Genomic DNA, 24,400 nt, shown 5'->3' with positions numbered 1-24,400 from the left:
GCAGAGAGAGAAATGGATGTTCTAGAGCCTCCAGTTCCTGCAAACTCCAGACACATGTGCCACCTTATTGTTATTTATATATTTGAGAGTGACAGACAGAGAGAGAAAGAGGCAGATAGAGGGAGAGAGAATGGGTGCGCCAGGGCCTCCAGCCACTGCAAAGGAACTCCAGACGTGTGCGCCCCCTTGTGCATCTGGCTAACATGGGTCCTGGGGAGTCGATCCTCGAACCGGGGTCCTTAGGCTTCACAGGCAAGCGCTTCACCACTAAGCCATCTCTCCAGCCCACATGTGCCACTTTATGCATCTGGCTTATGTGAGTCTTGGGGAATAAAATCTGGGTCCTATGACTTTGCAAACAAATGCCTTAACCAATAAGCCATCTCTCCAGCCCACTTTACCTGTGTGTGTGTGTGTGTGTGTGTGTGTGTGTGTGTGTGTGTGTGTGTGTGTTCATGTGTGTGAGTGCAAGCAGGTGCAGATGTAGAAGTCAAAGGACAACTCTGGAGTCTGTTCTCACCTTCCACCTTGTTTTGTAAGAGCAGAGTCTTCTGTTGCTCTATTTATCTATTTATTTGCAAGCAGAGAAAGGAGAGAGGAAAAAGGAGAGAGAGAGAAGGGGCTTGTCAGGGTCTCCAGCCACTGCAAACAAATCCAGATAACATGTGCCACTGTGCATCTGGTTTTATGCTGCAGGCTTTGGAGGCGAGTTTCTTAACCGCTGCACCAACATTGCTCCAGCCCCCATGTGGATTTGTTGCTGCTGCCTATGCCAGACTAGCCAATGAGCTTCTGGGAAATTCTCCTGTCTTTGCCTCCCATCTCACCATAAATATGCCAGGCTGACAGAAGCCTGCCCCAGCTTACAGTTTTTGTGTGGGGTCAGTGGAGCCAAACTCAGGTACTCATACTTACACAGCAAGTGCCATCTCCACTAAGCCATCTCCCTAGCCCTATATATTGTTAAGGCATTTGCCTGTGAAGCCTAAGGACCCAGGTTTGATTCCCCAGAACCCACATAAGCCAGACGTACAAAGAGATGCATGCATCTAAAGTTTGTTTGCAGTGGATAGAAGCCCTGGTGCACTCATTCTCTCTATATATATCTGCCTTTCTCTCTTTCTCTTTAAGTAAATAAATAATTAACTAATCAATTTTTTAAAAATAAGTCAAAAAAGAGAAAAAGAGGCAGAGAGAGAGGGAGAGAGAAAAAGAGAGTGGGTACACCAGGACCTTTAGCCACTACAAACGAATTCCAGAAGCATGTGTCACCTTGTGTGTCTGGTTTACATGGGTCCTAGGGAATCGAACCTGGATCCTTTGGCTTTGCAGGCAAGCACCTCGACTAAGTCATCTCTCTAGCCTTTTTTAAAAAGAATTTATTTTTATTTTTATTTATTTGTTTAGCAACAGACAGAGAGAGAAAGAGGCAGAGAGAGAAAGAGGGAGAATGGGTGTGCCAGGGCCTCCAGCCACTGCAAACAAACTCCAGATGTGTGGGCCCCCTTGTGCATCTAGCTAACGTGGGTCCTGGGGAGTCAAGCCTTGACCCAGAGTCCTTAGGCTTCACAGGCAAGTATGTAATGGCTAAGCCATCTCTGCAGCCCTCTCTAGCCTTTTTTATTTTTTATTTTCTTTTTTAAAATATACCATATATATATATATATATATATAGATATAGATATAGATATAGATATATATATATGAAGAGAGAGAGAGAGAGAGAGAGAGAGAGAGAGGTGGGGGGAAGAAAGAGAGAGAGAGAAAGGGAATGAATGGGCATGCCAGGGCCTCCAGCCACTGCAAATGAACTCCAGATGCATGTGCCCCATTATGCATCTGGCTTACATGGGACCTGGGGAATTGAACTGGGGTCCTTTGCCTTTGCAGGCAAATGCCTTAACCATTAAGCCATCTTCTTCAGCCCTATTGTTTTATTTTTGAGCTATGAGTTCTTTGCACATTTTGGGATACAGATATATAGACAAATTTTTGTTAAATGGAAGAAAAATGGCTAGTTATATTACCAAAACAATTTTTAAACTTTTTTTTTCTTAATTTTCATTTATTTGAGAGAGAGGGAGAGGCAGAGAGAGGTGAGGGAGGGAAAGAGGGAAAGAGAATGGGCATGCCATGGTATCCAGCCACTGCAAACAAACATGCACCACCTTTGTGCATCTGGCTTCCATGAGTCTTGGGGAATCAAACCTGAGAGTCCTGGGGAATCAAACCTGGGACCTTTGGCTTTGTAGGCAAGTGCCTTAACCACTAAGCCGTCTCTCCAGCCCCTAAATTTTTTTTGTTTTTTTTTTTGAGTCAGGGTCTTACTCTAGCCCAGGCTGACCTGGAATGCACAGTGATCCTCCTACCTCAGCCCCCCATACTAAATCTCAATCAAACAATTTCTGTAAGTGAATTGGATGTGGTAGTGCCTATTCATAGCACCAGCTGAGAGGCTGAGGTGGGAGGACCGCCTAAGTAAGTCTAGGAACCCAAGACCAGCCAGAGGAACCTATCGTGACCTAGTCTAAATTTTAGGAAAAAAAGAAAAGGAAGGAAGGAAGGAAGGATAGAAGGAAGGAAGGTAGGTAGGTAGGTCTGGAGACATGGCTCACCATTTAAATATGCTTCCTATGAAAGGATGAGGACCTGAGACTGCCCAAGTTTGAATTTTCAAAGCCCTAATAAACAGCGGGATGTGGTCACAGTGGCCTACAACCCCAGTTCTTCCCCTCTGGGGAAGCAGAGACTAGAGAATTGCTGGTATTTAGAATGGCTGTAAGACACTTCATTGCAAAAAAAAACAGGCAGGTGAGTGATAGGAGACGCCACATGTTCTCCAGTCACTGCAGGCATATGCACAGGACCCTGCATCAGCACATACACGTGTACACCACACACACACACACACACACACACACACACACACACACACACAGAGTTTTGTATTATGCTTCCAAATAAAAGTTGAATCCTGGGGAGTAAAGGCACTAAGTTCAACTCCCCGGTGCCCCTGTAAAGCCAGATGCACAAAGAGGTACATGCATCTAGAGTTCATTAGCAGCAAGAGTAGGCTCTAGTGTGTCCATCTATTTTCTCTCTCAAACAAATAAATGCAACATGAAAAATAAAAGGTTGATGGGATGGGGCGACAGCTTAGCAGTTAAGGTGCTTGCTGCCAAAGCCAAAAGACCCAGGTTTGATTCCTGAGTATCCACAAAAAAGACAGATGCACAAAGTGGTGCATGCACCTGAAGTTTGTTGGCAGTGGATAGAAGCCCTGGTACATCTATTCTCTATATGCCTCTTTCTCTTCCTGTAACAATTAAAATTAAAACAAAATTTTAAGCTGGCGACCACCCCCACCCCCAAATTTTAAAAATGTTCAATCCAGGGCTGGGGAGATGGGAGTGGTTAAAGGTAATTGCTTGCAAATCCTGACAGCCTGAGTTCATGAAGCATCATTTTAGGTATGTGGTAAAAGTTATTGTGTAAACACTCCACTCTCACTGCTCTCTGTCAATGAGTAACACTCAAAATATTTTGGTTTTGTAGCGAGTTCCAAGAAAAACAAGCTGTATGAAAACAACCCACATCGTTAACAATTCCACTTAGAGTCTGCGATGTTACCAAGGAACAGTCCTGAGCAACTTTTCATGAAGGCCTGCGCACGAGGCATTGTGGAGCAAAATCAATGTTTAAGGAGAGTTAAAAACTAGAGGATTTCTTACAAGCCTACAAATAACATGAGCAAACCGGGCGTGGTGGTGCACGCTTCAAACCCAGCACTTGGGTGGCAGAGAAAGATAGGAGGATCACCATGAGTTTGAGGCCACCCTGAGACTACATAGTGAATTCCAGGTCAGCCTGAGCTACAGTGAGACCCTACCTTGGAAAAAAAAAAAAAAATTACATGAGCAGGGCATAGTGGCACATGCCTTAAGTGCTAACAGAGATAGGAGGATCATCGTAAGTTTGAGGCCAGCATCAAACTATAGATCCAGTTCCAGATTAGCCTGAGCATGATTGGGCCACGGGGGAAGAAAATGACAGGAATATATCCTGACTGACACTGCAGAAGGACCGTGAGCTCCAGGCCACACTAACTGCACAATGAGCTAATGCCTCAAAGTGATAAAAGATTTGAGAAAGAATGTGGACAAAAGTCTGTGTACCACATCACTCCAAGCAAGACGTAGCAATGCAAGTCTATCAAGATTTTGGGGGCGCTTGCCTGAGAAGCCTAAGGACCCATGTTCAATTCCCCAGGACCCACACAAGCCAGATGCACAAGGTGGTGCTTGTGTGTGGAGTTCATTGGCAGCGGCTGAAGACCCTGGTGTGCCTAGTCTCTCTGTCTCTCTCCCTTTCTCTTTCTCTGACTCTATCTCTCTCAAATAAACAAAAATAAAAATGAAATTTTTAAAATGATAGAAAGCTGGGTTTGGCAGTGCATGCCTGTAATTCCAGCACTTGGGAGGCAGAGCTAGGAGGATCACCATAACTTCAAGCCACCCTGAGACTACTTAGTGAGCTCCAAGTCAGCCTGAGCTACAGTGAGATCCTGCCTCAAAAAAACAAAAACACTTACAACAAAAAATTTGTTAGTGATAGAGGAGGACACCTAAAACCAACCTCTCATCTCCACACCCCAGGACACAAGTGCATGGACACCCATATGAGCCCGGCTTTCAAGGTATCGTTTTTTAAATACTTTATTTATGTATTTGAGAGAGAGGTAGAGAAAGAGACACAGAGAGAGAGAACGGCATGCCATGGGCCTCTAGCTGCAAATGAATTCCAGACACATGTGCCTCCTTGAGCATTTGGCTTATATGGGTCCTGCGGAATCGAATCTGGGTCCTTTGGCTTTTCAGGCAAGCACCTTAACCACTAAGCCATCTCTCCAGCCCTCAAGATACCTTGAAAACACATACACACATGCATGCACATCACATACATGTAAAATATTGGTTATATATGTGGTATGAATTTATGTTTTTTTCTGTTTTGTTTTGTTTTTCAAGGTAGGGTCTCACTCTAGTCCAGGCTAGCCTGGAATTCACTATATAGTCTCAGGGTGGCCTTGAACTCTTGACAATCCTCCTACCTCTGCCTCTTGAGTGCTGGGATTAAAGGTGTGTGCCACCACGCCCAGCTTGATTTAAAATATATATAATTTTATTTGCAAGGAGAGAAAGAGGGAGGATAGGCACACCAGGACCGTTAGTTGCTACAAACAAACCCCAGATGCATGTGCCACTTTGTGCCGCTGGCTTTATAAGAGTACTGAGGAATCCAACCCGTGTCATTAGGCTTTGCAGGCAAGCATCTTAAACTGTGACTCATTGCTACAGCCCAATTTATGTGATTTTTTTTTTTCAAGGTAGAGTCTTGCTCTAGCCCAGGCTGACCTGGAATTTACTATGTAGTCTCTGGCCTTGAATTCATAGCAATCCTCCTACCTCTGCCTCCCTGGTACTGGGATTAAAGGTATGTGCCGCCATGCCCAGCCTAGAATCTTTTAAAATCAATATTTTTATTTATTTATTTATTTGAGAGCAACAGACAGAGAGAGAAAGAGGGAAACAGAGAGAGAGAATGGGCGTTCTAGGGCCTCCAGCCACTGCAAATGAACTCCAGATGTGTGTGCCCCCTTGTGCATCTGGGTAGGTCCTGGGGAATTGAGCCTCAAACCAGGGTCCTTAGGAGCCACAGGCAAGCACTTAACCGCTAAGCCATCTCTCCAGCCCTAAAAATCAATTTTTTGTTTGTTTTTGAGGCAAGGTCTTCCTCTAGCCCAGCCTAGCCTCAAACTTATATCCTTCCTCATATCTCAGCTTCCCAAGATTACAGGCATGAATCTCCACTATGCCTAGGTTTCAAGATATCTTTTTTGTTTCCTTTTTTAATATTATTTATTTATTTGCAAAGCAAGAGGGAGAGAGAATAGGTGTTCAGGGCCTCCTGCTGCTGCAAACCAGCTCCAGACACAAGCGCCACTTTGTGCATCTGGCTTTACATGGGCACTGGGGAATCAAACCAAAGACATCAGGTTTGCAACCCAGCTCCTTAGCTGCTGATCCATTTCTCCAGCCTACTGTGTGTTATTTTTTGTTTTGTTATTTTAGGGGTAGGGTTCACTCTAGCCCAGGCTGATCTGGAACTTACTCTGCAGTTTCATGTTGGCCTTGAACTCACAGCAATGCTCTTACCCCTGCCACTCTGGGATTAAAGGCATGCATCACCACACCTAGCTCAAGATATATTAATATCTTGTGATATAAAAGATTTGTGTGACATAGAATATCTAATATGACATAAAAATAATTACATTGGGAGCTGGAGAGATGGCTGAGCAGTTAAAGGCACTTACTTGGATAAGCTAACTGTGGCTGGGTTCGATTTTCGGGTACCCATGTAAAACCATCTGCACAACAAAGTGGCACATGGGTCTGGAATTCATTTGCATTGGCTAGAGGCCTCTCTCTGTCAAATAAATAAATATTCTTTTTTAAAAATTTTTTTTTTGTTCATTTGTAATTTATTTATTTGAGAGCGACAGACACAGAGAGAAAGACAGATAGAGGGAGAGAGAGAGAATGGGCGCGCCAGGGCTTCCAGCCTCTGCAAACGAACTCCAGACGCGTGCGCCCCCTTGTGCATCTGGCTAACGTGGGACCTGGGGAACCGAGCCTCAAACCAGGGTCCTTAGGCTTCACAGGCAAGCACTTAACCGCTAAGCCATTTCTCCAGCCCTAAATATTCTTTTAAAAATATTTTATTTATTTATTTGACAGAGAGAGAGGGAGATATATAGAAACAGACAGAATGGTTGTACCAGGATCTCCACCCACTGCAAATGAACTCCAGACGCATGTGCCACCCTGTGCATCTGACTTATGTGGGTCCTGGGGAATTGAACCTAGGTTCTTAGGCTTCGCAGGCAAGCACATTAACCTCTAAGCTATCTCTCCAGTCCCAAAACATTTTTTTTCAAGGTAGGGTTTTACTCTAGCTTAGGATGATCTGGAATTCATTGTGTAGTCTCAAGGTGGACTCAAACTCATAGTGATCCACCTACCTCTGCCTTCCAAGTGCTGGAATTAAAGGTGTGTGCCACCATGACCAACTCCAGAACATTCTTAAAAATTACTATACCAAGCAACAAATTCCCAGGTACTATTGGGTGGCTTTTGTAGAATAGGAAATGATAAATTTCAAAGATGCAAATTTTTGTTTGTTTGCATGCCAATTCCCGAATATCCCCCTTCCCAAATTCTTTTTTAAATATTTTACTTTTATTTATTTATTTGAGAGAGAGAGAGAGGGAGGGAGGGAGAGGGGCAGGGAGGATGAGTGTACCAGGGCCTCTAGCCACTAGGAACAAACTCCGATGTATATGCCACCGTGTGCATCCAGTTTACGTGGGTTCTGGGGAATTGAACCTAAGTCCTTTGGCTTTGCAGACAAGTGCCACTCTAGCTCAGGCTCACCTGGAATTCATTATGTAGTCCCAGGGTGGCCTCGAACTCTTGGCAATCCTCCTACCTCTGCCTCCCGAGTGCTGATAATTTGTTAGAGAGAGAAAGTGAAAATGGGCACGCCAAGGCCTCTAGCCATTGCAAACAAATTCCAGATGCACGCGCTACTATGTGCATCTGGCTTATGTGGGGCCTGGAGAATTGAACCTGGGTCCTTAGGCTTCGCAAGCACATGCCTTAATCACTAAGATCTCTCCAGCCCGCTTTCTTTCTTTTTTTTTATTTCAAGATACTTTATTTTCAAAATGACTTATAACACTAAGCCACTTCTTTAAAAAAGTTTTTTTTTAATTGGGCTGGAGAGATTGCTTAATGGTTAGGGCACTTGCCTGTGAACCCTAAGGACCCCCGTTTGATTCCCAGTACCCACATAAGCCAGATGTACATGGTGGCACATGTGTCTGGAGCTCATTTGCAGTAGCTAGAGCCCTTGGTGTGCTCATTATCTCTCTCTCAAATAAATAAATAATTTTTAAAAAATTATTTAAGCCGGGCATGGTGGCACATGCCTGATTTAATCCCAGCACTTGGGAGGCAGAGGTAGGAGGAGTGCCATGAGTTCGAGGCCACCCTGAGACTACATAGTGAATTCCAGGTCAACCTGAGCTACAGTGAGACCCTACCTCAGAAAACCAAAAAAATTTAAAAAAAATTAAGAGCAAAGAAAGAGATATTTATATATGATGGGTACACTAGGGCCTCTTTCTTCTGCAAACCAACTCCAGATGTGTGTGCCACTCTGTGCATCTAGCTTTACATGCATACTGGGGAATTGACCCTGGGCCACTAGGCTTTGCAAGTAACAGCCTTTCATAGCTGAGCCATCTCTCCAGTCCCGACACATTATTATTACTTGGGAAACACAGGAAGGTAGCAGCAGGCTGTCAATTTCAGCAGTAAAGAAAGGATACATCACTATCACCGGTTCCTAAAGAATTCCCCTGACTGAGCAAGGTCAAGACAGCTAAATCCCTGTGAGCTTAAACAGCACGCAGTGGAAATTCATGTTACGATTTGTAAAAGCCCAATACAGTAGTGGAAAAAGACATGGAAACTCTTGATTCTCTACCAGAGCTGGGGACAAGGGTAAACTTCACTTCACTAACATGAAACAATCTCTTCTGGAACTCTTAACCAAAAATCACACCTTCAACAACCCCTGCCCCACAAAAAAAAATAAAAATATCACACCTTCATTCTTCCAGCAGCCAAAGTAGAAAATTGTAGGGGCAGGGAGGAGAGAGAGCTCTGTGCAAATTAAAACTACTTTGAGATTCCACCTCACTCCTGTCAGAAAGGCTATCAAAAAACAAAAAACAAAAAACAAATGAGGGCTGGAGAGATGGCTTAGTGGTTAAGCATTTGCCTATGAAGCCTAAGGACCCCAGTTAAAGGCTTAATTCCCCAGGACCCATGTTAGCCAGATGCACAAGGGGGCACACGCGTCTGGAGTTTGTTAGCAATGGCTGGAAGCCCTGGTATGCCCATTCTCTCTCTCTCTCTGTCTCTTTCACTCTGTCATAGTCAAATAAATAAATAAAAATGAAAACGAACAAAAAATTTAAAAAAACAAACAAAAAACCAAATGAAGCCGGGCGTGGTGGCGCACACCTTTAATCCCAGCACTGGGAGGCAGAGGTAGGAGGATCGCTGTGACTTCAAGGCCACTCTGAGAATTCAAAGTGAATTCCAGGTCGGCTTGGGCTAGAGTGAGACCCTACCTTGAAAAAAACAAAACACCAATTAAAAAATAATAATAATAAATGCTGACGAGGATATGGAATAAAGAAAGATCCTTCTACACTGTTGGTAGGAATGGAATCTGGTATAGCCATTGTGGAAATCAGTGTGGAGGTTCCTGAGACAACTAAAAATTGATCTATCATACGACCCAGCTATAGCACTCCTAGGTATATATCCCAAGGACTCCTTGTACTACCTTTGCACATCCACATCCATGCTTATTGCCTTGCCACTCTATTCACACTAGCTAGATGCCCCTCAACTGATGAGTGGATAATGAAGTGGTAAATTTATAAATGGCGTTTTTTGTTGTTGTTTTTGGAGATAGGGTTTCATTTTAGCCCAGGCTGACCTGGAATTCACTAGGTAGTCCCAGGGTGGCATCGAACTCATGGTGATCCTCCTACCTCTGCCTCCCAAGTGCTGGGATTAAAGGTGTGTGCCACCACGCCCAGCTATACAGTGGAGTTCTATTCAGTGGTAAAGAAAAATGAAATTATGAAAGTTGCAGGGAAATAGTTGGATTTGGAAATGATTATACTAAGTGAGGTAATCCAGGCCCGGGAAGCCAAATGCTGGATGGTCTCTCTCAAATGTGGATCCTAGCTACCAATGTTTAGACATCACACCTTCCAAGGCTCAGGGTCCATTGTAGAAGAAGTGGCAGAAACAATGTAAGAGCCAAGGAAGGGAAGGACTGCTGAGAATGCAATCTTCCACATAGAAATTTGCCTTGATAACCATGACCTCATAGTGCCCAGTGCTACAGAAGATCCTTACACTAGGAGGAACAAAAATGACGACCTCAAGATAAGAGAGAAAAATTGAGGGGGAGGATGTAAGGAAAGTGTAAGAAAATCAAAAGAGAAAACTTGATTTGATCTCTACAGACGGTTTATTGAGAAACAGGAGGGGCAGCAACCTTTTGCCAGGAGGAAGACTGAAGCCCTGGGCCAGGCTGGGCTGTAAGCTTATAAGGAGGATCCTAAGAAAAACAGACTGTACCAGCTACAGGCCCAAGGGGAGTAGATAAGGAACTGTAGTTACGTGTGTCTTTGCTCAGAATAAGCTTTTTTAGCCAAATTGTCTAGGGAAGATATCACACCAGACAGTTTTTGTCCAAGGTTTTCTGAGCTAAGGGCAGTTATCAATGGGGGAGGAGCTGTCAAGACCACATGTCTCTGTGACTTTATTGCCTGCTAGTTTTAGGGAGAGCTATTCACTCTTTAGTTCCCTCTAGTTTTCAGGGAAGGCCATTACCCCTTCAGAGGGGGATGTGATGGAGAGAGTATTTGTGAAAGGGAAAGTAGAGGAGGGGAGGGAATTATCTTGGTTTATTGTCTATAATTATGGAAGTTGTCAATAAAAAGTTTAAAGCCAGGTGTGGTGGCGCTCGCCCTTAATCCCATCACTTGGGAGGCAGAGGTAGGAGGGTTTCCATGAGTTTGAGACCACCTTGAGACTACATAATGAATTCCAGGTCAGCCTGGGCTAGAGTGAAACATTATCTTGAAAAACCCAAAAATAAAATAAAATAAAATAAACACCCAAAACAAAACAAAAAACTAACTCACCAGCCAACCAGGCTAGAGAGCTGACTTAGCACAAGGATGGGATTCAATTCTCCAGAACCTACGTAGAGCCAAATGCACAAGGTGGCACATGCGTCTGAAGTTCATTTACAGTGGCAAGAGGTCCAGGCGCACCAATTCTTTCTCTCTCTATCCTTTGCGAATAAATAAGCATATTTAAAAAAAATAAACATAGCTGGGCATGATGGCACATGATCTCATTTCCAACACTTTAAAAAGCCATCAAGTTCTGAAGCAATATCAAAATTTAACAGTTATTCTTTCTTGTTTACCCCAAATTCTTCCTTGTGAAAATGTTTAAACTATGGCCCAGACACAAAGTTTAATTCCTTATGATTCCAGGAAACACCCTGGGATTCTGGGAACTTCAAAAGGCAACACCTGGCTTTACCCATTCCCTCACTTGCCCATGCAGGGCTTGGGTCAGGCAAAGTGTTTAATGTGTTTGCAACACAGAGAGCCAAAGAATCCACAAAAACAGGAAATGTTCAAGTTCACAAGTTTATTAAAAAGAATTTCATCATTAAACAAATTACAACTTTATGAAGTTGGTTAGGACTAAGGGGGGCCGGGGTATAAATAGATCTGAGGCAGGCAGGTCTCAGGATTTTTTTCCCCCCTGAATGGAGAGCTGGCAGAGCAGAGCCCCCCCCCCCCCCCACTTCCCAGGAGAACCTAGGTGAATGGTCTCCCTCTTCAATTCCCAGCACAAGTGCCCTGGGCTCCCTCTCCAGCCAGGTACCACTTAGAGGTCCCCACCTCAAGGCTTTCCCTCCAGACCCCAGGACACCCCTCCATCTTTCTGCCAGCTCCCTCGCTCTGCCGCCCACTTCTCACAACCCGACACCAGTCACAGAGTGGTATGGCCTGCAGATGGATGTGGCATGTCGTGTAAATGGTGCCAAGCACTACTTTATCCACTACGTCTACCCACACAGGACACTTTGCACAAGGGCCCCTTCTCCTTAAACTCAAAACACCTAGATAAATCGGCGTGGTGGTCCCTGACTTTAATCCCAGCACTCAGGAGGAGGCGGGGGTAGGAGGACTTCCGTGAGTTCAAGGCCAGCCTGAGAGCACAGCCCTACCTGCGTCATCTATTTTGGCATCTAGTTTGAGTCCATTCATTATCTACCCCAGTTTTTACTCTTTTCCTAATCTTATTCTACTAGTATTCTAGTCAATTCAGGGACCCAAGAACCTCTTGAAAAAGTAAAAACAGGGCTGGAGAGATGGCTTAGCAGTTAAGGCACTTGCCTGCAAAGCCAAAGGACCCAGGTTCGACTCCTCAGAACCCATGTAAGCCAGATGCACGAGGGGGGGGGGGAGAGGCACACACATCTGGAGTTCATTTGCAGTGGCTAGAGGCCCTGGCATGTCCATTCTCTCTCTCTACCTGCCTATTTCTGTGTATCTTTCTCAAATAAAATAATTTTTTAATTAAAAATAAATAAGATAAAATAAGTAAAAACAGCAGATTCAAAAAGGAAAGAAGCTGGGCTTGATGGCACACGTCTTTAATGCCAGCATTCAGGAGGCAGAGGTAGAAGGATTGCCAAGAGTTCAAGGCCATCGTGAGATTACATAGTGAATTCCAGGTCAGCCTGGACTAGAGTGAGACCCTACCTTGAACCCTCCCCCCAAAAAAAAAGTAAAGGAAAAGGTTAAGAGGAGTACTACAGACCTCCATTTGGCATTGCTTGTATCTTTGAAAAATAATTTTCTGAACATCCTCACTTCCCTCTAATGTGACTTTTTCTCACAGTGAGGAAAGAGCAGAATGTCAAGGACAGCTGCCACACCAAGTGGTCTTTTTCTCAGGGATCTCTCCAATAGACTTAGGTGTTACTGATCTTTTTTGAGTTTTGTGATATAGGCAACTAACTGATAGACATTATGTATTTCAAAAAAACTCTATGGGGAAGGGAAAAAAAAAAAAAAAAAAAAAAAACTCTTCCAGGGTTGGAGAGATGGTTCAGCAATTGCAAATCCTAAGTACTTTGTGCATCTCGCTTTACTTGGGAACTGGGGAATTGAACTCAGGTTGTTAGGCTTCTCAGGCAAGTGCCTTACCCACTGAGCCATTGCTCTAAAGCACCCATTTTCTTTTTTTTTTAATGATTTTTAAAAAGATTTACTTTTACTTATTTGACACAGAGAGAGAATAAGAATGGGCACACCATGGCCTCTAGCCACTGCACATGAACTCCAGACACATGTGCCATCATGTGCATCTGGCTTACATGGGACCTGGAGAACTGAACCAAGGCCCTTGGGCTTTGCGGGCATGTGCCTTAACCACTAAGCCATCTCTCCAGCCTGCCCCCCCCCCATTTTCTTTTTAATTTATTTGCAAGGAGAGAGAATGGGTGTGCCAGGGCCTCCAGCCACCACAACTCCAGATGCATGTGCCACTTTGTGCATCTGACTTTACCTGGGTACTGGGGAACTGAACCCTGGCAATCAACCTTTGCAAACAAGCAACTTTAACCAGTAAGCCATCTTCCCAGACCCAATTTTACCATTTTCACTATACAGTCCCATGGTATAATCATTGTCCAGCTCCCAACGATTCCATCATCCCTAAGTGAAGCTCTGGCCATTAGCTCATTCTTTTTTATTGGGGGGGAGGGTTCGAGGTAGAGTCTTTCTCTAGTCCAGGCTGACCTAGAATTCACTATGTAGTCTCAGGGTGGCCTCGAATTCTACCTCTGCCTCTCGAGTGCTGGGATCAAAGGCGTGCGCCACCACACCTGTTGGTTTTTTGGTTTTTTTTTTTTTAATTTTTATTTTTAATGCTCTTGGCTTTCAGAGTTTGCTTTTATTCACTTCATAAGATCATATCAGAACAATCATAGTATGTCATGAATGCGATGGTAAAACAATATGCCTTTGATTAGCTTGTTTAATAGAAAACACTCTACACCAGCACTAAGGGAATGATTATACTCAGAGCGACCTCAGTTCCAACAAGACATTGTCAAGAATGAACGAGAATGGCTTCCCCAGAAGGTTTGCCTTTCGGCTGCACTGCGCGCAGCGCTTCTTCTGTGCCTCGTGTGCCCGGCAAACTCAAACTTAAAGGCTAAGAGCCACATCCTACTTACAGGCTAACTGAAATTCGATACGGAGACCAAGAGGTAGAGAGAATGGGTACACCAGGGCCTCCAGCCACTGTAAACGAACTCTAGATGCATGCGCCCCTTGTGCAGCTGACTTATGTGGGGACTGGGGAATCAAACCTGGGTCCTTTGGTTTTGCAGGCAAGTGCCTTAACTGCTATGGCATCTCTCTAGCCCTCATTAACTTTTTTTTTGTTTGTTTGTTTTTTGAGGTAGAGTCTCACTCTAGCCCAGGCTGACCTGTATTCACTATGTAGTCTCAAGGTGGCTTTGAACTCACCGCAATCCTCTCTCTACCTCCTGAGTGTTGAGATTAAAGGCATGCACCACCACACTTGGCTTTCATTAATTCATTTTTAACCATCATGACTTCTATGGTCAAATTCATTAGCCCCACCCCTCCCTTACCTTTTCTTGCTTTGTGAGCCAAGACAACATCATGAAAATTATTCCCTCTTTGGGTCGGAGAGATGGCTTAGCAGTTAAGCACTTGCCTGGGAGGCCTAAGGACCCGGGTTTGAGGCTTGAGTCCCCAGGACCCACATTAGCCAGATGCACAAAGGGGTGCACGTGCCTGGAGTTCGTGCCTATTCTCTCTATCTGTCTCTTTCTCTCTGTGTGTCTGTCACTCTCAAATACACAAATAAAAATAAATAAAATAAAATTATTCCCTCTCAACTGCCTTCAATTCCTTAGTGACTAGCCTCTTCCAGTCACATTTGCAAGAAAAAAATCTCCAATCTCAGTTAATCACCTGTCTGCTTTCTGTTGCCCTGGTAGCAGCTGAGTATTACTGGCAGAAAACCACATTCCTAGCTGGACAGGTTCACTTGACATTCACAACTCCAAGCCAGTCAGCCATCCAACATGCCTTTGTTCACTGCCTAAAATGAAGATCCACTGCTCCTAAAGCTAACACCCACTCTTCCTCCCTTCATTTTCACTTATTTATCTATTTTGAGGGAAAATTTCACTCCAGCCCAGGCTGACCTGGAATTCACTATGTAATCTCAGGGTAGCCTCGAACTCACACATCCTCCTACCTCTGCCTCCCAATTGCTGGATTAAAGGCGTGCGCCACCATGCCCAGCTTAAGATTTATTTTTATTTATTTATTTGAGAGAGAGAAAGAGACTGAGACAATGGGCATGCCAAGGCCTCCAGCCACTGCAAACAAACTCCAGATGCGTGCTCCACTTTGAGCATCTGGCTTACACAGGTACTGGGGAATCGAACCTGGGTCCTTTGGCTTTATAGGCAAATGCCTTAAGGGCTAAGCCATCTCTCCAGCCTGAGATTTATTTTTTAAGGAAAGACTACTAAAGAAAATAGATGAGATTATGAAAGGAACAAATTCTCAAGGTAGTAAAAGGAATTTAAAACAGAAGTAGGAGCCAATCATGGTAGCTCACACCTTTAATCCTAGCACTTGGGAGGCAAAGGTAGGAGGATCACTGAGTTCAAGGCCAGCCTGGAACTACAGTTAGTGCCAGGTCAGCCTGGGCGAGAGTGAGACTCTACCTCGGAAAACAAACAAACAAAACAGAGGAGGGCCTTGCTGTGGTACAGCTGCAAGACTTGCCGCAGGACAGGGAAGATGGAAAATGTGAACACAGGTTCAGGGAGTGTAAGAGTGGCAGACAGGAGCAAGCTGCATGTTCTGATGGCTCCTGTTTCCTCAGTGTGACAAGAAGGCAAGACCAGCAACTGAAAATGAAGGGAGGTGGCGTACGCCTTAACCTCCGCACTCGGAGGCAGAGGTAGGAGGATCACCGTGAGTTCAAGACCACCCTGAGACTACATAGTGAATTCCAGGTCAGCCTGGGCTACAGTGAGAGAGAAAGAGAGAGGTGGACTGGAGAGAGAGCTTAGCAGTTAAGGTGTCTGCCTGCAAGGCTAAAAGATCCCGGTTCGACTTTGTGCATCTTAAGCCAAATGCACATAGGGATGCATGCATCTGGAGTTTGTTTGCAGTGGCTGGAGGCCTGGCGTACCCATCTCTCTCTCTCCCTCTGCCTCTTTCTGTCTCTCAAATGTGTGTGTGTGCGTGTGCGTGTGCGTGTGTAGTTAAAATGTGGAGAGGGAGAAAAATGTACTTGTATCTCTCATCATAAAAAAATGAAAGCTCGCAGGCTGGAGAGACAGCATAGATAGGGCTTAAGGCATTTGCCTACAAAGCCAAAGGACGCAGGTTCGATTCCCCAGGACCCACGTAAGCCAGATGCACAAGGGGCACATACATGTGTTTGGAGTTCGTTTGCAGTGGCTACAGGCCCTGGTATGCCCATTCTTTTTCATATATATAAATATTTTTTAGAAGATCCTAATTTCATCCCACTACCTTCCCCTTAAGAAAAATAAATGAAAGCTCTTGTCCTGAGCACCTCCCCCAGCTTACTGCTGCACCTTCTCTTCCACTGCTGCCCCGCCTCACGTCTCCACACATCCACTCTCTCTCCCAGCTACCTGTTAAAACGCTCAGCCGATGCCAAAGCCAAATGGACATCCCCCTTCCTGCTGACCTCCTCGGCAGCGTTCCGCAGAGGAGGGAGGCCACTCCTTCCATGGGAAAGGAGAACTCACCCAGAGCTGAACCCTGTCTCCCCACACGGGCCTGGAATGGCACCCAGCCTTTCCCAGGCTAGCACGGCTCGTTTCCAGCCACCTCTTTAGAGAAATTCTCCTTGACCCTTACTAGCCAGTATGATTATTCTCAGCACAGTTTGTTTTTTTTTAATTAATCTTTTTTTGTTTTGTTTTCAAACTAGCTTCTCACTCTAGCCCGGGCTGTCCTCAAACCCATGGCAATCCTCCTACCTCAGCCTCTCTAGTGCTGAGTATAAAGGTGTGAGTCACCATGCCTGGCTTTTACTTTATTTTCTCTCTCTGCTATTTGGTATGAAATTTGTAAGCTCGGGGTTGGAGAGATGGTTTAGCAGTTAAGACACTTGCCTGTGAAGCCTAGGGACCCAGATTTGACTCTCCAGAACCCACATAAGCCAGATGTACATGGTGGTGCATGTGTCTGGAGTTTGTTTGCAGTGGCTACAGGCCCTGGCACACCCATTCTGTCTATCTGCCTCTTCCTCTCTCTCTCTCTCTCTATCTCCCCTCTCTCAAGTATTTTTTTAAAAAAGCATCCGGGGTTGGGGCTGCAGGGATGGCTTGCGGGGTGGATAAAGTGCTTGCTGCACAGACGAGAGGTCCTGAAGTCAGATCCCCAGCCCCTCATAAATGCTGTGGACGTGGCCGCCTGTCTGCAGTCTCAGCACTGAGGAGGCAGAGACAGGACCCACGGGGCAAGCAGAATAGGCGAGCATGGGGTTCAAGTGAGACAGCCTCAGTAAGGGATTGTACAGTGATTCAGGCCAAACACCTCCACACGTAGGAACATACACCACATATGCGTTCACTAATATCGCTGATGACAAAGGTGATAAAGAAGGAAAATACATGAACGCAGTCAGGCTCCATCCCTTCTCTCTGCAGTCAGCATGTTTCCAGGCCTTTTCCTTTCTCACCTATGTGACTTTGTCTTTTTGTTCTTCTAAACCATGGCTGGCCTTGAACTTGAAGCAATCCTCCTGACTTAGCCTCCCCAGTGCTAGGATTACAGATAAGCACATTCATGCCCATCTGTGTTTTCTTTTCTTTTTCTTTCTTTTTTTTTTTTTTGGTTTTTTTAAGGTAGGGTCTCACTCTAGCCCAAGCTGACCTGGAATTCACTATGGAGTCTCAGGATGGCCTCGAACTCACAGCAATCCTACCTCTGCCTCCTGAGTGCTGGGATTAAAGGCATGCGCCACCACGCCCGGCCCATCTGTGTTTTCATCCACATTCTGTTCTTGCTAGGTTGCATGTTTATAATTATTTCTTCAGGGGCTGGAGAGATTTCTCGGTGGTTAGGGCACTTAAAATGCTAAGCCTAAGAACCTAGGTTCGATTCCCCAGTACCCATGGAAAGCCAGATGCACAATGTGGCACAGTCCCCTGGAGTTCATTTACTACAGCTAGAGGCCCTGGCACGCTCATTCTCTCTCTCTGAAATAAATATAGTTTGCCTATCATATTGCCCAAACCCCAAAAGATGCATCTACAATTCAAAATAGTATTTTTTTTCTTACATCATTTATCTCTAGGTCTTTATTTCAGAGTCTTTTCTATCGATTCCTAATTTTGTGTAAACCCTGGGTTGAATTCTATTTTTCTTGCAGAGCTGTTATGACTAGATGGCCTGGCTACACTTACAGGGAGGTACACCAGTCACTGGCAGGACTGACTCCATCTTGTTTTCCTTAACCTTTGCCCTTGAGTCATCCTGGATTCCAGGACCAGCAGGACCAATAGATAAACCATCCCCGAGCAACAGTGTGCCTGCAGAACACACTATGCTCAAATGGGGGAATTACTGGTGCCAGTGAGGCTGCGTCCTGGAACAGAGGTCATCTACCTCACGAGAATTGGGCTGCCCCCCACTGGTACCACCAGTGACAACTCCAGGACTACCTTGAAGAACGAGACCACACCTGAACAAGGGATGCTCAATTGTGCATGACTCGTACCTCCTGCCCTGATATTTAGCAGTAACACTCAAGTTCATGTCAGTAAAGTGCAGGGTTAAGGTCACTGGACCCCTCTATCTGTTCCTGTTCCCAATGTGGCCATTCATTTCTCTCTCTTTTCCAAGGCAGGGTCTCACTCCAGCCCAGGCTGACCTGGAATTCACTATAGTCTCAGAGTGCCTCTGACCTGTCTCCCAAGTGCTGGAATTGCAGGCATGCACCACCACGTGGGCCCAGCTTTCTCTTTTTAAAAAATATTTTTATTTGCAAGCAGGAAGAAGAGAGACTAGACACACCAGGGCCACTGGGGAACTAAACTTGGGTCTTTAGGCTTTGAGGACAAGCACCTTAACCACTGAGCAATCTCTCCAGCCCTTCTTGTGTCTTTTTGATATTTTTATTTATTAGAGAGATTAGGGGAGAAAGGGAGGGTGGGGAAGAGAACATACACCAGGGCCTCTTGCTACTGCAAATGATTTCCAGACTTTGTGCACCTGGCTCTCTGTGGGCACTGGGGAGTCGAACCCAGACTGTCAGGATTTGTAAGCAAGTCCCTTCAACCACTGAGCTATATCTCCAGCCCTCTTCTTGTCTTTTTTTTTTTTTTTTTTTTTTTTTTTTTTTTGAGGTAGGGTCTCACTCTAGCCCAGGCTGACCTGGAATTCACTATGGAGTTGCAGGGTGGCCTCGAACTTACGGCAATCCTCCTACCTCTGCCTCCCAAGTGCTGGGATTAAAGGTGTGCGCCACCACGCCCGGCCTCTTCTTGTCTTTTAACTGACATGAGAATGGGTGGCTGAGCCCACCCTGTTGGGGATGCCAGTTTTATGGCCTTGTCTTTAAAACCTCCAGTCCAGATTGACAAACCCAAATTCTGGTAACTTGTCATTAAAATGAGACAGAATACTTTTTAAAAAAAAAGTGGTGATCATTCATTCATGTGGTTGCTTGATAGAACAAGGTCCTCACAATGTAGCCCAGGATGACCTGGAACTTGAGGTGTATCATGCCCATCTCTGTACTAAGAATTTACTCACAGACTACGCCCTCTTTGTATATGAAGACAATTTTATTAACTTGATAAACGACAGCCAAAAAGAAAAAAAGTGACATGAGCAGCAATCCAAGCTATGATGGGGACCTCAGTTCTCATGCTCAGTAGCATGTCGCAGTCTCATCATAGGATGCTCCAAGCGTGTACCTGTGTCACACTGGACTCCCTTGGAGAGCTCTACAGCAACAGACAGGCTAGTCCCATTGAGACTTAAGGGATCACAGGGAGGCCAGAATTTCAATACTGGTGGGAACAGGGGCATCAGTGCATTTCAAGACAGTGTTAAAACTGAGCTTGCAGGCTGGGCGTGGTGGCACACACCTTTAATGCCAGCACTTGGGAGGCAGAGGTAGGAAGATCGCCCAGTAAGTCTGAGGCCACCCTAAGACTACATAGTGAATTCCAGGTCAGCTTGGGCTAGTGAGACTCTACCTCAAAAAGCAAAAACAAAACAAGACAACAAAAAGCTGCTTCATCTTATTAAAGGACACACTGGCCTTATTAATCTATGTTTTTAAAAATTTCCCAGTTAATTTTGAAATACAGGTGTAGCCAGTACTGGGTCTGCACCAGCAAAGGCTTACTTACAAAGGCAAGACCTTGAGCAATCAGTGCCTTTCCGGGTAAGCGGGTAGTATTTCGGGGCTGATGCAATAAACAGGAACTGTAGTTCCTAAGAGCTAGAGTTCAGTATGTACGTCCCTAACATCCACTAACAATACTGTGTGCAGAAACACAAGACACCTCCTCTATTGTCTCCCCCAACTATGACACTTTTCTTTTTAAGATTAATTATAGGAAAGAAAAGCAGGATATTTGGCGAGATGGGAGGGCCAGCGGGTAAATCCCCCCTAGAAAGTAACTCTTTTATTTTCAGCTCTGGACTCCTATACAGACCCGTTTCCACTTTTCGGTAACAATTCCAAGCAATTAAAACCCTCCCTGGTACTCGTATAGGCGTTATGAAAGTCGTCCTTGTGGTCTTTAGGAAGGTCATCGGTGTTTAAAAAACGTATTCTGAGTTGTTTTTCCCTACAGACCTCTAAGTAGCTTTTAATTTACTTTCATTTGAAGTCATGTGAAGGCCACCAGCGGTTCCAAATCACCTGCAAAGACCTTCGCTTTCCCACAATTGAACTAATCAAGGTCCCTCCCAGGCTGTTTTACAACACAAGAGACTGCAAATAAACTGAAAAGGAAAGGAAAATCCCCCCGGGGGGGGGGGGGATAGAGGCCACTGAGGCCACCGTCCTCCAACTCTGCAACCTGGCCTAGTATGGGGGGGCGGGGGCTGCAGGACCGGCGTGCCCACCCCGCTCCCGGCCGGGTCCAGGGCAGCCGGCAGCCCCGTCTCCCCACCTCCAGCCTGGACCGGCGGGACGCGGGTGGCTGGGGGTGGTCCCAGGGAGAGGGGACCCCGGCCGCACCCCGCATTTGCCCGGCTGAGAGATGACAGCCAACAACACGTCGCCCTAAGCCCCGTCCCCCTCCTCCGATCCGAAGTCTCTGGGGCTGCGGGACGCGGGGACGCGGGGACGGCCCCCTCCCCAAGCAACGACCGCCACCACCATCGACGGCAGCCAGCACCCGGCCGCGGCCGCGCGGCGTCCCTGGCCCTCGGCCCGGGGCGGCTCCAACGACGGCGCCGGGGACGCGGCCCAGGCCCAGGCCCAGGCCCGGCTCCGGCCGCCGCCCGGGGAAGATGGCGCCCGCCGAGCGAACTGCGCCACCGGCCCTGGCGACCGGCCAGGCCCAGCGCCATCTTAGCGCCTTCGTCCCTCTCTCTCCCCCTCACACCTGCACACACACACTCGCCCCGAGCGACCCCGCTTTTCGGGGCGACGGGGGGCTCGGCCAGGGGCTCCGCCGTCCGCAAGACGAGACGGGCAATGAAAAGCCCGGCCGGGCCGCGGCGGTCTCGGGGCCCCGCGGGTCGCTCGGCGGCGCCCGGGAGACGTGGCGAGCCGGGGCCGGGCCGGGGTCGGGACGAGCCGGGGCCGCGGGGCGGTCGGAGGCCGCAGCCGCAGCCGCTTCCCGGAGCAGGCCGCGGGGCGATGGGGGGGTGTGTGTGGGCCCGGCCCAGCGGCTCTCCCCGCCGCCGCGCGCAAAAGGCAGTGACGACGGAGGAAAAGGAGGAATTTGAAGAAAAAAAAAAATTTTTTTTTGTTAAATAAAAAGCCGGGGTGAACGATCAGCCGAGTCCCGGCCGCCGCCGCCGCCGCCGCCGCCGCCGCCCTCCCTCCGCAGCGCGTCCCCTCCCCCGCCGCGGGCTCCATTTTAAAGCCCGAGAAGAAAGGGGGGAAAATGAGGGGAAAAACAACAAAAAAAAGGCGATGATTCACACCCACGAGCGTCCGCGACGGCGGGGGAGGAAAAAAAAAAAAGCAAAATAAAGAATCGAAGGGAAGAAGCGGGAGGAAGGCGGGGAGGAGAGGGCGCGGGGCGCGTCCCCCCGCGGGGCCCCCCGGCCCGCCGGCGCCCCGCGCCCTCTCCTCCGCGCTCGGGCTCCCGGCGGCGGGTGGGGGGCGGGGGGCGCGGAAGACCAGCCCTCGCCCGGCGCGGCGACGCGGACTAATTTTAAACGGGCTCAATCAATGAGTCATTAAAAGGCTTCCCTCCCCTCCCGCGCCCTCCCCGCCGCCAACCGCCACGCCATCCCGCCGCCGCCGCCGCCCCCCGCCCGGCCCGGGCTCGGTCGCCCTCCCCGTCTCCGCGATCTGGAGATTTGCATCGGCGGGAGAAAGGCGGCGGGGGGGTGAGGGTGGTGGTGGGGGGGGGGAAGAGAAGAAAAGGGGAAAGAAAAAATAAATGAGGGGGGCGATGGTTGGAGAGAGTGAGAGAAGGCGCCCTTCCCCCCCCATGCTTCCCGGCCCGCGCCCCCGCCCGAGACACTGAACTTGGGGGGCTGCCCAGGGGCCCCCGCCGGCGCCCGGGGAAGACAGGAGACACATCAACAACTCGACTCCCCTTTTCCTCCCTGTCTTTTTTTTTTTTTTTCCTCTCTCCCCTCCGTGTCCATTAAACATCCACCCACCACCACCACCACCACCACCACCACCATCACCCACCCACAAACCCACCCCCCCCCAAAAAAAAAAAAACACAGCCTTAGCCAATAGCTCTCTGGGCTGAAACCTAATATCCTGGTTTTGGCAAGTCGGTGTTTAATTTGCTCCTCTCTCTCTCTCTCTCTCTCTCTGCTTTTCTGTCTGTCTGGAGCGAGAGAGAGATCTCTGCATCCAGCCTTGTCCTCCTCCCCCCCCACCATCGCCACCGCCACCTCCACCTCCACCACCTCCTTTTTTTTTTTTCTTCTTCTTTCCCTCCCTCGTTTCTCCCCTCCCCGAAGGAAAGGAGGCAGAGGAAGGAGGTTGTGTGTGTTTTTTTTTCCTCTCTTTCTCTCTCTCCCTTTCCTCACTCTCTCTCTCTCGCTCGCTCTCCATGAAATTTTTATCACAAAATTATAATACACTCAAAGGGAAACTCACCGTCATGAAAAAGCAGTGCCTTGTCAACGGGGTTTCTGCGCCATCGCACCAGGGGCGGCGGCGGCGGCGGCGGCGGCGGCGGGCGCGGGGCGCGGGGCGCGGGCGCGGGAGCTCCCGGCCGAGCGGCGCCGGCCACACGCGCTCCGCTCGCTCTCTCTCTCCTCGCTCCGCTCTCACCCCCGCGCCGGGCGGCGGGCGCCCGCTCCCCGCGCCCGCCCGGCCTTCATTGCTCCGCGCCCCGGGTTCACCCGTTCGCCTGCCTGGCTCGTCAAACCCTCCAAACTTCGCTTCTTGCCTGGCCCAGGGAGAAGGAAAAAAAAAAAAAAAAATGTGGAGATTAGGATTTTTTTAATTAAAAAAAAAAAATTTTTTTTTTCCCCCTAAGAAAACAAAAAGCTCCAAATGGTGGTGAAAAATTCCCTGTTTTCTGATAGGATTCTTTGGAACTTTGAAATAGATTGGGGTTTATGAAAGAAACAGGTTTATTTGGATTTTTTTTTTTTTTTTAGATCTACAAGATGTGTGCTAATTCCACCCCCCCCCCACCCCGCAGGCATCCTGTACACACGTGTGTGCACACACATACACACACATGCTCCGATGTTAAAGGTTGACTTTGGAGGGAGGATAAAGACAAAAACAGTATTTGTTTAGAATTCTACTTAGAGCGAGCCACATTAAATTTTTTTTTCTTTTGCATGTACTTTTAAGTAACTGGTTTAACTTTTCTCCTGCATGGCTAAACTTTATAATTTATCCTTTTTCATTCTGAGATGCTGTGAAATCTTATCTGTGAAACTTGTATATTTCAATTAAAAAGGAAAGCTACCAAAAAAATAGAGGAAAGCTAAAATTAGTGGCTAAGATAAAGGGGAGAAGCTGAGGGAAGCACACTCAAAACATTGCAATCTTCCTGCCTTTTCTTTGCATAGCTTTTTTTTTTTTAATCTCCCTATTTGTGGAATTTGCATTTAATAACCACAGTTCTTAAAAAGGAAGCTACAACACCTTAGCACTCCTTGGACCAGCTATTTCATTACCAATTGTTTTAAATCTCAAATAATTATTGATATTTCTTAAGCTGTCTAGTATGCAAAGTAAATAAATGTTCATAAATTAATGTTCATTATGAGACTTCTCTTAGTCGGCTAACCACAGATACCCACAAGATGTAGTAAGGTTTGGCTGTTGTCACTTGTTTTGCTTAACTATTTTTTTTTTTAATTTTCATTTAAGGACGCACCAGGGTCTCTTGCCACCACAAACAAATGTCCTTCTATCTTTACATGGATGGC

General features: G+C 46.9%; 1 protein-coding gene across 2 annotated transcripts in view; it reads right to left on the bottom strand.

The window, feature by feature from the left end:
* The window catches only part of Bicral (BICRA like chromatin remodeling complex associated protein), a 65,294-nt gene extending 42,109 nt beyond the window's left edge, over nucleotides 1-23,185 (bottom strand). The window contains exon 1 of one of the 2 annotated variants that reach the window (XM_045156366.1): nucleotides 23,106-23,185. The gene's annotated coding sequence lies outside the window, so the exon portion shown is untranslated. The remainder of the gene's footprint in view (nucleotides 1-23,105) is intronic. The other variant, XM_045156365.1, reaches the window with a different exon arrangement.
* Between the last annotated feature and the right edge of the window lie 1,215 nt (nucleotides 23,186-24,400).

Source organism: Jaculus jaculus, chromosome 8, assembly GCF_020740685.1.
Source record: "Jaculus jaculus isolate mJacJac1 chromosome 8, mJacJac1.mat.Y.cur, whole genome shotgun sequence".
NCBI lineage: Eukaryota > Metazoa > Chordata > Mammalia > Rodentia > Dipodidae > Jaculus > Jaculus jaculus.
The sequence above is the reverse complement of the archived record's forward strand: the minus strand, read 5'-3'. Positions and strand labels throughout refer to the sequence as shown.